Below are 14,460 nucleotides of genomic sequence, written 5' to 3'. Positions count from 1 at the left end.
GTACATCCAGATGACCGTACCTGAAGCACTCGAAACTGCCAAACCAAGGCTCCAAGCCTTGTTCAGCCGCCTAAAGCGGTACACGAAAGAGAATGAGGCCAGACCTGTTCGCAACACAGCCTGCGAAAGTGTACGCTCAGTGGCAGGGTCCTAACAACAGAGCACAACTGAAAGGTACAGGAAAGGCATATGGAGAAGGAGGTTGCACATAACAGCAGTGCACAATGGCTGGTGACCCTGAGAGAGGAGCACAGCAACCTCCCTGAACAGAACCCAGTTACCATAACAGTGGCAGACATACAAGAAAGAGTCTCAGATATGAAGAACTGGACAGCACCAGGCCCGGGCATGGTCCACACCTACTGGCTAAAGAAACTCACAACACTCCATGAGCGCCTAGCAGCACAGTGGCTGAGCAATGGAACTCACCCAGGATGGCTAACCGAAGGGCGAACGATCCTGATCATGAAGGATCCCTCAAAGGGTGTAGTCCCATCCAACTATCGGCCAATAACCTGTCTCTCCACAACATGGAAGCTCATGTCAGGCATCATTGCGGCTAAGATAAGTGGACACATGGATCAATACACGAGCGAAGGGCAGTGGTAGAGTTACCAGAGGACAGAGATACCACACCAGACATAAGCTCCTGGTTGACAGAACTGTCGCACAAGACTGCAGGTCCCGACATACCAACATGTGCACAGCCTGGATTGATTACAAGAAAGCCTATGACTCGATGCCACATACATGGATCACTGAATGCTTGGAGTTGAATAAGGTGAACAGGACCCACGAGCCTTCGTTGCAAACTCGACGAGGATGTGGAAAGCCACACTTGAAGCCAATGGCAAGCCACTTACCCAAGTGTCCATCATGGATGACATAAAGCGATATGCTAAAAGCGAAAGGGACATAGACTCCCTGATCCACATAACCAGGATCTACAGCAGTGACATTGGGATGTCATTCGGGCTTGAGAAATGTAGTCGGATGGCGACTAAGAGAAGAAAGGTAGTCCGCACTGAAGGGGTCTCACTCCCTGAAGGAACAAAAGCAGACATTGAGGACAGCTACAAGTACCTCAGTATCCCACAAGGCAATGGCTACCTCGAACTGGCAACAAGGAAAGCGGCTACGGCCATATACCTCCAGCGAGTGAGGCAAGTCCTAAGAAGCCAACTTAATGGCAAGAATAAGACCCAGGCAATGAACAGCTATGCCCTGCCAGTGATCAGATACCCTGCAGGAATAATAAGGTGGCCAAAGGAAGAGATTCAGACCACGGACGTTAAGACCCGAAAGCTCCTAAACATGCATGGAGGGTTCCATCCCAAATCCAGCACCCTGAGACTGTACGCAAGCCGAAAGGAAGAAGGCCGGGGACTAGTGAGTGTGAGAGCCACTGTCCAGGATGAAACATCCAAGCTCCATCAATACATCAAGGAGAAGGCTCCAATGGATGACGTACTCTGAGAATGTCTCAGACAATGGGGAACAGAGGATGAGGCGCTGGAAGAGGGACCATCATGGGAGGACAAGCCCCTCCACGGGATGTACCACCGGAGCATAACTGAAGTGGCTGATCTCAAGAAGTCCTATCAGTGGCTCGAGAGGGCTGGCCTGAAGGACAGCACAGAGGCACTCATCCTGGCTGCTCAGGAGCAGGCCCTGAGCACCAGAGCCATTGAGGCCCAGATATACCACACCAGACAAGACCCAAGGTGTAGGTTGTGCAAAGAGGCACCTGAGACGATCCAACACATAACTGCAGGGTGTAAGATGCTGGCAGGGAAAGTCTACATGGGACGCCATAACCAGGTGGCTGGCATAGTCTACCGAAACATCTGTGCGGAGTATGGACTGGAAACCCCAAGGTCAAAATGGGAAACACCTCTGAAGGTGGTGGAGAATGACAGAGCGAAGATCCTGTGGAACTTCATGATCCAGACTGACTAGATGGTAATGGCGAACCAACCAGATATCGTAATCATAGATAAAGGGCAGAGAAAAGCTGTTGTAGTGGATGTAGCGGTCCCAAGTGATGGAAACATCAGAAAGAAGGAACACGAGAAACTCGAGAAATACCAAGGGCTCGGAGAGGAGCTGGATAGAGCCTGGAAGGTAAAGGTGACAGTCGTGCCTGTGGTGGTCGGAGCACTCGGGGCAGTGACCCCCAAACTAGGTGAGTGGTTGCAACAGATACCGGGAACAACATCGGACATCTCAGTCCAGAAATGGCCTCTGATAGAGGACCCGAGCTGAATGAGGGACGGACACCACCCGAGGGGTGAGACGAGGGATTTTTAATTTTATATTTTCACGACTATAAGGCGCCATTAAAAGTCTTAAATTTTCTCCAAAATGGACAGGACGCCTTATGATGCGGAGCGTCTTGTGTATGCGCTGAGTTCCAAAACCTGACTGACAGCCGACACGCTGTTTATATAGAGAAGTGACTGTGGACAGGCATGCGGCAAAGAAGTCGGACAATCGGTGAAGGGTGGGCGTGTATATATACATATATGGAGAGAGAGAGAGAGAGAGAGCAAAGGCAGACGTGAGTGATGACAGGCATGCGGCGAAGAAGTCTGCCAATGAGTGACGGGTGGGCGTGTAAGTGGACGTTAAAGGGACGCCCCAAGCAGGTACCAACACCTGTATAGAGTGTGGCTAAGTGCATTGTTGCAAAACAACTTCGCTTTTGGTTTCTAAGAACCCCCGGAAATAAATTCTACAAAGAGACACGCCTACGAAGCTCAGTTCCAACTTCAAGCCATCGGTTATGCTTTTGGCGTGCGTGCCCATCTCACAGCAGCGGTGAAAAACCAAGTCAAGCAAATGAACTCTTGAGCTTGCCGTTATTCCCGGAGGCTTGACTAAAGAACTCCAACCGCTGGACATCGGCATCAACCAAGCGTTCAAAGTAAAGTTGCGACCGGGCGTTCAAAGTAAAGTTGCGAACGGAATGGGAACAATGGAAGATCGATGGCAAACACAACTTTACAAACAGTGAGAGGCAGCGCTGGGCGAGAGTTACGCCACAATTTGCGAGTGGATTGTGGCTGCTTGGACGAATGTGTCTGCTTGCACTGTTGTTCGAGTTTTTGGCAAAGCCGGCATCATTCCTGTGGAGCCACATGGCAATGAGAGTGACTCTGACGAGAGGGAACACAGCGTTTTTGATGGATTACCGGTACTTGCACAATTATTCAATTCTGATACAGAGGATGAGGACTTTGGATTTCTGGGTGATGATTGATCTAAAAACGTGAGAACATTGTAGGATGGCTAAATAAAATACACCCGAACTCAGTTCTGCTTTCGTTGCCTTTTTAAAAACGTGTTATTAGCTTGTATCTGTATGTCTTGGCATGCTACCGTATGCTTCGAGCTAACGTGTTTTTAGCGTGTGCGCATGAATGCCGTATGTTTAAGCTGGCGTATGTTTTACCACGGGCGGCCCGGTAGTCCAGTGGTTAGCACGTCGGCTTCACAGTGCAGAGGTACCGGGTTCGATTCCAGCTCCGGCCTCCCTGTGTGGAGTTTGCATGTTCTCCCCGGGCCTGCGTGGGTTTTCTCCGGGTGCTCCGGTTTCCTCCCGCATTCCAAAAACATGCGTGGCAGGCTGATTGAACACTCTAAATTGTCCCTAGTTGTGAGTGTGATTGCGAATGGTTGTTCGTTTCTGTGTGCCCTCCGATTGGCTGGCAACCGATTCAGGGTGTCCCCCGCCTACTGCCCGAAGACAGCTGGGATAGGCTCCAGCACCCCCGCGACCCTAGTGAGGATCAAGCGGCTCGGAAGATGAGATGAGATGAGATGTTTTACCACTTTAAAACTGCGGCCAATAATACAGTGCGTTTTGTCTATGTTTAAAATACAGAAATAGCACCCATTAATGAGACTGCGCCCAACCATACGGTGCGGCGAATGGTCGTGAAAATACGGTAAAAGTGCAGACCGACTAATCATTACAATCCAATGTGTTGAGAGGACACACTGACTCGACATTTTCCGGCATGTTGCCCACCACCTTTTTCAGCCACTCCCCTCAGGCAGACGCTACAGATCCATGCGCACCAAATCCAGTAGACACTTAAACAGCTTCTTCCCTCTAGCCATTAACTCCTTAAACAGTCACTGACGTAGTCACTCTTCTTGCACTACAAAATGGTACTACAAAACTACTGGTTACTCTAAAATGGTTCATTTAAGGTTCAATGTTTTTGTTGTTCACGATGATACTAGTGCAGCGTGTTATGCCGGAGACAAATTCCTTGTGTGTTCTATATACTTGGCCAATAAAGATGATTCTGATTCTGATTCTGATTCTGAAGAAAGAGCAACTGGCCCTGCCTTCAATATATAGTATCAAACCCTTGTCTTGAATGAACTTCACAAACAGATGGGTCATTTAGGCTAAGAGAGAACACTAAACTTGATGAGAGTTTTTACTCGTCAAGAATGCAAAGAGACATTCAGCACTTTGTCATGAACGTTTGTGAATCCCTAAAGAAAGCCAAACAGGCAAACCCGCGCACCAAAGCAGAGCATCGAAACTACTCCTCCGTTTCAGTTAGTGTCGGTTGACTTTCTTCACCTGGAACAGTGCAAAGGCGGTTGCGAGTATATTTTGGTGGTTATTGCTCATTATACACGCTTCGCAAAGGCATACGCGACAACTAACAAATCAGCAAAGACGGTGGCAGAAAGGCTATTCAATGACTTTTGTCTTAGGTTTGGTTTCATCAGAAAAGCTTCACCACGATTTGGGGAGAGAGTTCGAAAACAGTCTATTGCACCACCTAAAAGAACTGGCCGGTATAAAGGGATCCCACACAACCCCATATCACCCTCAGGGCAATGGGAAAACAGAAGGATTCAACAGAATCCTTCTCTCTCTGTTGAAAACACTCACCGAAGAACATAAATTAGACTGCAAAAAACACCTTCCCAAAGTAGTCCATGCCAACGATTGCACTGCCAACGAGGCCACGGCCTACTCTTTTGGTAGGTTCCCAAGGCTTCCTGTCGATCTTTTGTTTGGCACTAAGCAGGACGAAAACCCGGGCTCCTGCCAGGATTATGTTGATAAATGGAGAAACAGGATGAGCGAGGCTTACAATATTGCCTCCAGGAATATGGCTAAGTCAGCTGATAGTGGCAAGATTGGTAAGATAAGATATCCTTTATTTGTCCCACACTGGGGAAATTTAGTCTATAGCAGCAAGATTGTGGGTAGAAAGAAGAAAGAAGAAAAACAAAGTGTTTGCATTCACAAAATAAATGTTACAATTTCAATGTACACCGTTCAATTAAGTGCAATATAAATATTCATAAAGATAAGGTGGCTGTGCTATTTACAATTGTTTTTCACATCATTTTATTTGTTATTCAGCAGCCTGATAGCAGTCGGTAGGAACGAGCGGCGGTATCTCTCCTTCTTGCAGCGCGGCTGTAACAGTCTCTGGCTGAAGGAGCTACCTAGTGCTGTGTGGGCAGGCTGGAGGGGGTGGGAGATAGATAGATAGATAGATAGATTACAATAAGAGAGTCCATGATCCACCCCTTCAAGTAGGCAGCCGTGTTCTTGTAAGAAACGTTAAAAAAGGAGGCCCAGGCAAACCTGGTACCTACGTCTGATGGTACTGATGGTACCTGCGTCATAAAACGTAAAAAGAGAGAGGACAGTCCTGTGTTTGAGATGGAGCCAGAAAATGGCAAAGACAGGACAAGGGTTTTACACAGGAATTTGTTATTGCCTTGTGACTTTTTCCACTGACACCCGATCAAAACAAGACTACAACCGAGACAAGAACAAAAAGACAATCTCGTGAAAACTGGAGAAAGAATCTGCAGGAGATGCATCAGGTGGAAGATGAGCAGGATTCAGATGAGGATTTATCCGATGCTGTCATCTCATGGTCTGTCCCGGAGTAACAAAGCCCAGCCTCCCTGGATCCCACTGCTGCAGAGTTTGTCCCCCAGTTTGTTGGAGATGGACAGAACGAACCTCTCAAGCAAGCAGTTGATGGAGGGATGGAATTAGCCCCTTTTCTAACAGTGAGGGAGGTTGATGACACTGTAGATTCAGGGGATATAGCCAATGGGTCAGATTCGGGAGATGCAGTAGAAACAGGGCAGCTGCGCTCAGACCCACAGGGAGAGAGAAGGAAGCCGCGGTGTTTGACTTACGATACCTTCGGTCAACCGACCTTCAAAGAGAGGACTTTAGCTACTAAGTGTTTAGACTTTAGGGGTTACTGGCGACCTTAGTAAAGGATGTTTAAGGATGTTATTTTGATGGTTGTTGCACCTGACTTTCACATTGTTCTATATGTGCCTTTTTGTTTATTGAAGTAGGTTGTCAAATGTGACCGACCTGGTTTGCAATGGACAAATGAAGTGAGTGAAAGTGAGGCCTGATGTTTTGGTATTATGACAAGTGTGGGACTGTTGAATTATTTCACTGAACAGAGGACTCTATAGTGCGCACACAAAAAATAAAAATAAAAAATGTGTTCCCTGTTTAACTGTCAATAACATGCTGTTCTGTCTGTAAGCTTTTCCATATTATGTCAAGACGACACCTTTTAAATGGGGAGAGTGTCTGAGACTGTTTGTGTTATTCAATATATTTTCTGTTTTGTTGTATTTTCACTTTTCTGACTGTCAGTGAAGTGATTATTAATTTACGTTTTTTAGGAGGCGGCCCTTGAACGCCTCTCGAGTTAGACGGCAGTTCTGTCTACTCTGTACCTGCGTCAGTGTGAAACGTATTAATAAAGTGTGTTTTAAAAATAAACCAACACGACAGCTCTCTTTGTTTCGGGGCTGCAACATTTAAGTCTAGAAAAGTAGTGATAGGACGCCTTAAGGCTTCTGTACATTTGAGACAAATTCGGGAAAGTACAGTGCTGGTCATGAAAGCGGATGTGTCGAGAGAGCTTCAGCGAAATATCTTCGGCAAATTCAGTTGAACAAAGTTTTTGTCAAGCGCGAATCGCCATTAAAATGAGATCCAAGATGGCGCCCGAGTAGGCAGCCTTCGGCAAGTGCTCTTCAAGAGCCTTGCTTTTTTGTTCTTTTTTGCTGTTTTTGTTTTTTGTTTTGTCACATGTTGTTTGTTGTTTCATTGTGTGGACCTGATATGGACTGTTTTCAGCGCTTTTTGGCCACGACATTCGTCAAAGGAGCAGTATCTGTGCTTGGTGATTGCGCCTTCTCGGCAGCACGGATGTACCAGCACAGATTTTGATTGGGAGGAATGTCGGCGCCATTGACTGTCGGTGCTGGACAGACCTGGGGCGCTTGTGTTTTTTGCGCCAGTAATGGGCAGCATTTTTCACAACCCCGATTTGTTCAGTGGCTATGTCAGCGCTGTTGGACAGTTGGCGTTGGTGCGGCTGGATGGATGGCCGCTGAAGTTGAGGATGAGGAGAGAGGAGCGTTGGCGAAGAGCGCCGATGTGTATTTGGAACCGAGAGTCGCCGCTTGGAATTGAAATGGATTTCCATGGGACAGGAGAAGTGCACCAATCTCTTTTTTCGTCAATGGATGCTACAGCTTCTTGTTGACTTTGAAACTTAGCTTGTAGCCGACGTGTGCACATTTTGAGCATGACGTCTCTGATCCACTGGTTAAAGGACACTTTGATTCTCTCCTTTCATCTCAAACTGCTTCAAACAACAAAGCGTGTGACGGAAAAGTGGTTAGGACTGCACGACTGTCCGTGTTTTATGTTATGTGTTGTGTTTATTGTTTTACTTTAACTGTTTTGTAAAACACTTTGTTACAGCTGTTACAAAGCCGCTGTTGTGAAAGCGCTATATAAATCAGCATTTATTGTATTGTAATTTACATGCGCTGAAAACAAACGAACAAAACTATTTGGCATACCAAGTGTCATCTTCACTCTTCCACATAAGACTGATGTGGTCAAAAAATAAATACAAACCTAACTCTGATGAAATTGGGATGTTGTTCAATATATGTTTTTCAATCTTTATTTAATTGAATACTCTACAACAGTCATGTCCAGCTCCAGGCCTGGAGGGCCGCCGACCTGCCTGTTTTCCATCTCCCGTCTGCAACACACCTGATTCAAATGATCAGCTCATCATCCAGCTCTGAAGCAGCATTAGAACAATCCAGATTATTTGAATCAGGTGCGTTGCTCCTGGGAGAGCTGGAAAACAGGCAGGACAGCGGCCCTTGAGGACCGACTTTGGACATCCCTGCTCTACAAAGACAAAGACAAACTTTGTTTTTAGCAAATATTAATTTACTTAGAATTTTAGGGCTGCAACACGTTCCTAAAAAGCTGAGACTGAATCATTCAATCTTCAATAAACGTTTGAAAACTGAGGACACTAATTGCTGAAGCTTTGCAAGTGGGATTTTTTTCCCCATTCTTGCTTGATGTACAGCTTCAGTTGTTTAACGGTCTGTCATCTCCAATGTCAAATTTTACACTTCATAAGGCAACATACATTTTCAATGGGAGCTAGGTCAGGACTGCAGGAAGTGGTGGTTTGGCATTGTCTTGCTGAAATAAGCAGGGACATCCATGAAAAAAAATGTTACTTGGATGGCAGCCTATGTTTCTACAAAACCGGCACGCAAGATTCAGCATTAATGGTGCCTTCACAGATGAGTAAATTACTCATGCCTTCAGCACTAACACTGTCCCGTACCAGCACAGACGCTGGCTTTTGAACTTTCCGTCCCCATGTGGTCCCTATGGTTCTTTTCCTCTTTGGCCCGGAGGACACAACGTCCACAATTTGCAAAAACAAATTGAACATTAGACTCGTCAGACCACAGAACATTTTTCCCCACTTTGCATCAGTCCATCATGGATGGTATCAGGCCCAGAGAAGCTGCTGGCGTTTTTGGGTGTTGTTGATAAATAGGTTTTGCTTTGCATAGCTGAATTTTAAGTTGCACTTTCGGATGTACCGCCAAACTGTATTTCCTGACATTGTTTTTCTGAAGTCTCAGGAACATCATATCATAGGATCATATCCTTTAAATAAGTGATGTTTTGTTTGTGATGCAGTGCCTCCTTAGGGATCGGAGGTCACGGGGTGATTATCTCCAGATTCTCTGAACATTTTGATGATTTTTTTGGGGGGGGAGGGGGGGCACCGTAAATGATGAAATTCGAAAATTCCTTGCGATTTCTCAATGAGAAGAGCAGGCAGTCTACAGGCAGCAGGCAGTCTACAGGCAGGGAGCCTACTTGCCCCTTGGGGACTTTTGCTGCTGGGTACACCCTAGATCCTTGGAGAAAGCGGAGAATGGTGTGCCTGTCGACACTGTCTGTTGAGGATGTGGATGACCTCTACATTTTCAGCCTTCCGATAACAGGTATGCTGCTGTTTGGTGTTAGCAGTTTCCTGATCTATCGCAAAATTCAACCGACGGGAGAGGCTCTATCGGAAGTGAAGAGGCTGCCGGTCTAAGGATGGCATAGCGCGGATGTCCAACACTCATACTCAGACTGTGCTCAACCACAAACTGTTGCGGTTTGGAGCGTCTCTGCAAGATGGTCACAACTTGGAGAAACTGGAGTCCTATGTCTATGACTATGTCACCCAGCTGGCCTGGGAACGCCTCGGGATCCCCCGGGGAGAGCTGGAAGAAGTAGCTAGGGAGAGGGAAGTCTGGGCTTCCCTGCTAAAGCTGTTGCCCCCGCGACCCGGCCCCGGATAAGCGGTAGAAGATGGATGGATGGATGGACTCGCGCGACCAATTACAAGTGTTTGTTTTCCGTATTTTTTAATATGGTGTGACAAAGTTTGTCTAAACAGACTTGCCATACGTCATCAGCATTAACATGCGTCGACCAGACAGTGTTAATTGAAGTTTGTCCGAAGGGAGTTGCCGTACATTGTCGTTCGATAGCTGCAGTTCGGCCTGCATACGCTGAGCTACACGCCTTCAGTTGAACAAATAATAGATAAATAACCCTAACCACAACTTGATTCTTGAATAACAGCTAAACGCACTTTAGCTTCGATGCAGGACGCTCATCATTACTTTATTGGACAATAACATCATGATCTCAACCTTCTGGCCCGAACTTAGCTTACCTAGCCTAGCTTGCTAGCCGTGCTGTCGCTAAGCAGAGATCAAGTGTGAGCGTAAAGTGTGGTAAATTTACCTACAAATGTACTCAAGAAGAAGAGAAGAGTACGAGGAGCAATTATATGGGCCAGAAGAGGAGAGTGACGCTGTTTTCAAGAAGCCTCGAGTTGGCTTACGCGGAGCAGGTTTGGCCACTTCAAGTTCTTACTCAATAGTCCATGAACTGCATTTCTTATTGCCATTATTAACCATTTTACAGTACAGAAAGCTGTATTTTCTGTCACGAGTGGTTTTTTTTCTTCCTGATCCCTTCCCTTCACTTGAGCACTTGAGTACTACGTTCTTAATAGTAATAGGTAATAATAGTAATAATAATTAAATTATGTGAAGTAAAATTGTAAATAGTACTGCGATTTATCCATTGTGTTCATATTGTATTTAATTGAAAGATGTTTGTTTTTTTTTTTTTTCTCTCTTTCTCCTTTCTTCTTTCTACATACATTCTTGCTGCTGGAGGCTGTAAATTTCCCCAGTGTGGGACGAATAAAGAATATCTTATCTTAATTTGTTGAAACTGTCTTTCCATCTTCAATTTTGCACTCGTTTTTTTTTTCTGCGGGTGGGTGGATTTTTACGGGCACGCTCCCACCCATGAGCTGGCCAGCAAGCATCCAGCTAGCATACACCGGCTCAAGACCCAAGTCATTTCACTGGGACTGGTGCATCATAATGCCTACCGACCACAGCTGCAATCAGAAAAGCCTGCTGGAAAAGGGCAAATCTATCAATCTCTGATCTTGAGGATATCCGTTGTCTGTCATAAAAACTCAAAAGAATAGAATCCCTCCTCTCTTGTTTCACGATCCGGTTTAAGATCGATTATAAGGGGCTTTGATTCATTTTTAAATCTCTTAACAGTCTTGTGACATCTTATCTTTCTGACCTGAGGGTCCTCTTTTTTATGTTATAATGTTGATGTTTTAATTGCACAGTACTTTAAATAGTACTTCTATGTGTGAAATGTGCTATATAAATAAAGTCTGATTGATAGATTGGTCTGGCTCTTCTCAGAACATTCATTGTAAATATTAACCATAATTCCACGTGTGTTTGTATTTTTGTGTATTTCAGTCATCAGCAAAGATGTGCTGACCGGCTGGATGCAGACCCCTATCGGTTTAAAGAGGAAGAGTAAAAAAAAGGGGTCTCCTAATTTAAAAAGGAAGCGGAGCAGCAGGCCCCTTCCATGAAAAAAGAGGAGGAGCAAGAGCACCCTTGCACTAAAATGGAGGTGGATGAGCACTCCAACATAAAAGAGGAGGAGGAGGAGAAGGGTATCTGCAAGTTGCCATTGACTTGTGTCCCTTTAAAGAGCATAGATGAAGATAAAAGTGGGGCGGAGTCTCCAAGCAACAGCTCCTCTCAACGCTTGACAACACAAGGTGTTGGAAACCACCAAGTAGAATCAAAAGCAGATGGCCTTTTAGCTCCACTGTCAGATAGTGACATGTCGTCAAATGATGATGATGACGATGAAAATGATGAGTCTGAAGGTGATCTGATATGTCACACTGACAACAAACCCTGGAAATGTTCTCGGTGTGAGAAAACGTTTTCTTACAAAAGTGCTTTGAAATTGCACATGAGAACTCACACTGGTCAGAAACCGTTCGCCTGTTCAGACTGTGGCCAGAAATTCACTCGTAAGGAAACCTTAATAAGACACAAAAGAAACCTTTTGCCTGCTCATTTTGTGGCCAAAAATTCTCTGAGAAGGTAACTCTAAAAATACACACAAGAACCCACACTGGTGAGAAACCATTTGCCTGTTCAGTTTGTGGCCAAAGATTCTCTCTGAAACATCACTTAAAATTACACTTAAGAACCCACACTGGTGAGAAACCTTTTGCCTGTTCAGATTGTGGCCAGAGATTCTCTCAGAAGCGAAGCTTGAAAATACACACAAGAACCCACACGGGTGAGAAACCTTTTGACTGTTCAGCCTGCGGCCAAAAATTTTCTCAAAAAGTACTCTTAATTTATCACACAAGAACCCACACTGGTGATAAACCTTTTTCCTGCTTTATTTGTGGCCAAAGATTCTCTCTGAAGCATCACTTACAATTGCACTCAAGAACTCACACTGGTGAAAAACCTTTTGCCTGTTCGGATTGTGACAGAAGATTTACTCAGAAGCATCACTTAAAAATACACTCAATAACCCACGTTTGTGATAAACCTTGCACCTGCTTGGTTTGTGGTCAAAGATTCCTGCGCAAGTATGAGATGAAGAATCACAAGTGTTTTGATGGGAAGAACAGTTATCAATGACGTTTTCACCTCTCATCTGAGCAGCCTTAATCACTTTATGCTACAAGGCTGATTGTCTTCTATTTACTTTTCCTCTCCTTTCCCGCATTGACATTTTTGTTGTTGTTGCTGCAATGAATTAGAAAACCTAACATTGTCATCGGGTTTATAATCAATTTGGATTCTTCATTGTAGTTACTTTTTATCAGGTGTGGGTTTGTTTTCGTTAGTTTTCATAGGTTTGGTCATTTGTATTATTATTACTTATTTATTTTATTTTTTCAAAATTGAACCGTCCTTGAATCTTATCACACACTCTGTATCGAGATCCATATCTCACCGTCTTTTTTTGCAGAGCGAGGTCGACGTAAAGTTATATGGTCGCAATTTCACTATTAAGCTAAATTGCATATCCGTGATTGTCAACAATCTCTCAGAATAAGTTGCCGGTACAAGTACTAATATCTGTGTTTAAAATAATTTGCAGAGCAGCAAGTCGACACACTCGCAATGTCATGCTTGTGATTAGCGCCCAGTATGAATGCCCACATTTCATCGCAAATTAATGGATATTTTCCATTTTGTCGTGAAATGTATGATGTAGCCATTTGTGTTGTTGTTTGACCTTGTGCATTGCTTGCTGGCCAATAAAGTCAGCTGAGTCTTCTTTAAAAAGGACAAAATCCGACTTCAACGGACAGTTAGGACGCCAGGAAAAATCGTTGGCATCGCCCTACCCACTCTTGAGGACTTGCACACTGCAAGAATCAAGACAAGGGCACGGAAAATCCTCCTGGATCCCCCGCACCCTGCCCACCACCTTTTTCAGCCACTCCCCTCAGGCAGACGCTACAGATCTATGCGTACCAAATCCAGTAGACACTTAAACAGCTTCTTCCCTCTAGCCATTAACTCCTTAAACAGTCACTGACATAGTCACTCTTCTTGCACCACAAAATGGTATTACAAAACTACTGGTATACTCTAAAATGGTTCAATGATTTTGTTGTTTACGATGATACTAGTGCAGCGTGTTATACCGGAGACAAATTCCTTGTGTGTTCTACATACTTGGCCAATAAAGATGATTCTGATTCTGATTCTGATTTAATACCCATTACAATTGCAAGTCAGATTTCGGTGGAAATAAATACACAGGTTACATGTCCTCCATATCAACAAAGAAAGTTTAAATGACAATGTGGGAAATGAAGAAAATGCATCTTAGAGCGAAGCAATAAAAACTCCGTTTGATGCTCCAATCAATCAATCCCTCGTATCCACAACTTTGTTGTGGAAATTAAGAGATCCAGACGCGCCTCATGGTTTTGTTCAGTTTGATTCCGACTTTGCACGTATTTTACCAGCGATCGTCACAGTGACTGGCAGTGAGGAGAGAGCGACAGCAGGGTGAAAAAATAGTTTGGAGTGCGGTGCGCATAAAAATGAAAGGCCCAAAAGAGAATCAGCGATGTGACTCGTGATGAAGAGCTGATGTGGCAAATTCCCTATGAGTTTTTTTTTCAAACCTGAGAACACTGGCGATGGCAAAGAAGATATGATATTCCGTTATTTATCGTAGTTGGGGAAATTATAAAGAAAGTTTGCTTGAGGTCAGAATCTGTCGTGATGAACCAGAAAAACAATCACCAGAAGCAGCCATCTTTGTTGTTTGCATTTCCCTTGAACGGCTATCCAACAAACTTAAATTGTCACGAGGATTTGGTAAAATGTAAGTTATTTTACTTCCAATTGAATTTCATTTTGTTCCAAATTGATTCCTAATGTTAGGGGTAGAGAAACTCCCCTCTTTAAGAATGGTTTGCCCCAGCAGCACGGGAGAAGTGTACGCTTGTGTGTACGGCCGGCAGTTTTGAATACAGCGGCACATAACTCTGGTGTCCGATGTCTCGTTATTCTGCAACAGAAACATGGTGTCGGAAGTGACTAGACCAGCCTCCGGTGAGGGAGAGTGCAAAACGCTCCAATGAGGGGGCTAGTAGAAGAAAGGAAAACAAAACGGAAGAGACTTTAGTGAAGTGAGTAAAGCAGTTG

The 14,460-nt window shown here is 44.7% G+C and overlaps 1 protein-coding gene and 2 long non-coding RNA genes across 5 annotated transcripts in view; 2 read left to right on the top strand and 1 right to left on the bottom strand.

Moving 5' to 3' along the window:
• LOC127590738 (uncharacterized) overlaps positions 1-14,460 on the top strand; it is a 90,552-nt gene that overhangs the window by 2,683 nt on the left and 73,409 nt on the right. The window lies entirely within an intron of this gene.
• Positions 9,871-14,460, top strand: part of LOC127590686 (uncharacterized) — a 56,078-nt gene continuing 51,488 nt past the window's right edge. For all 3 annotated transcript variants that reach the window (XR_007959733.1, XR_007959734.1, XR_007959732.1), the window contains exons 1-2: positions 9,871-10,280; positions 11,227-11,424. The gene's annotated coding sequence lies outside the window, so the exon portion shown is untranslated. The remainder of the gene's footprint in view (positions 10,281-11,226; positions 11,425-14,460) is intronic.
• Positions 11,661-14,460, bottom strand: part of LOC127590727 (uncharacterized) — a 39,757-nt gene continuing 36,957 nt past the window's right edge. Inside the window, exons 2-3 of the long non-coding RNA XR_007959738.1 lie at positions 11,877-11,998; positions 11,661-11,808 (exon numbers count right to left, since the gene is read on the bottom strand). This is a non-coding gene — a long non-coding RNA (uncharacterized LOC127590727). The remainder of the gene's footprint in view (positions 11,809-11,876; positions 11,999-14,460) is intronic.

Source organism: Hippocampus zosterae, chromosome 18 (assembly GCF_025434085.1).
Source record: "Hippocampus zosterae strain Florida chromosome 18, ASM2543408v3, whole genome shotgun sequence".
In the NCBI taxonomy this organism is placed as follows: Eukaryota; Metazoa; Chordata; class Actinopteri; order Syngnathiformes; family Syngnathidae; genus Hippocampus; species Hippocampus zosterae.
The sequence above is the reverse complement of the archived record's forward strand: the minus strand, read 5'-3'. Positions and strand labels throughout refer to the sequence as shown.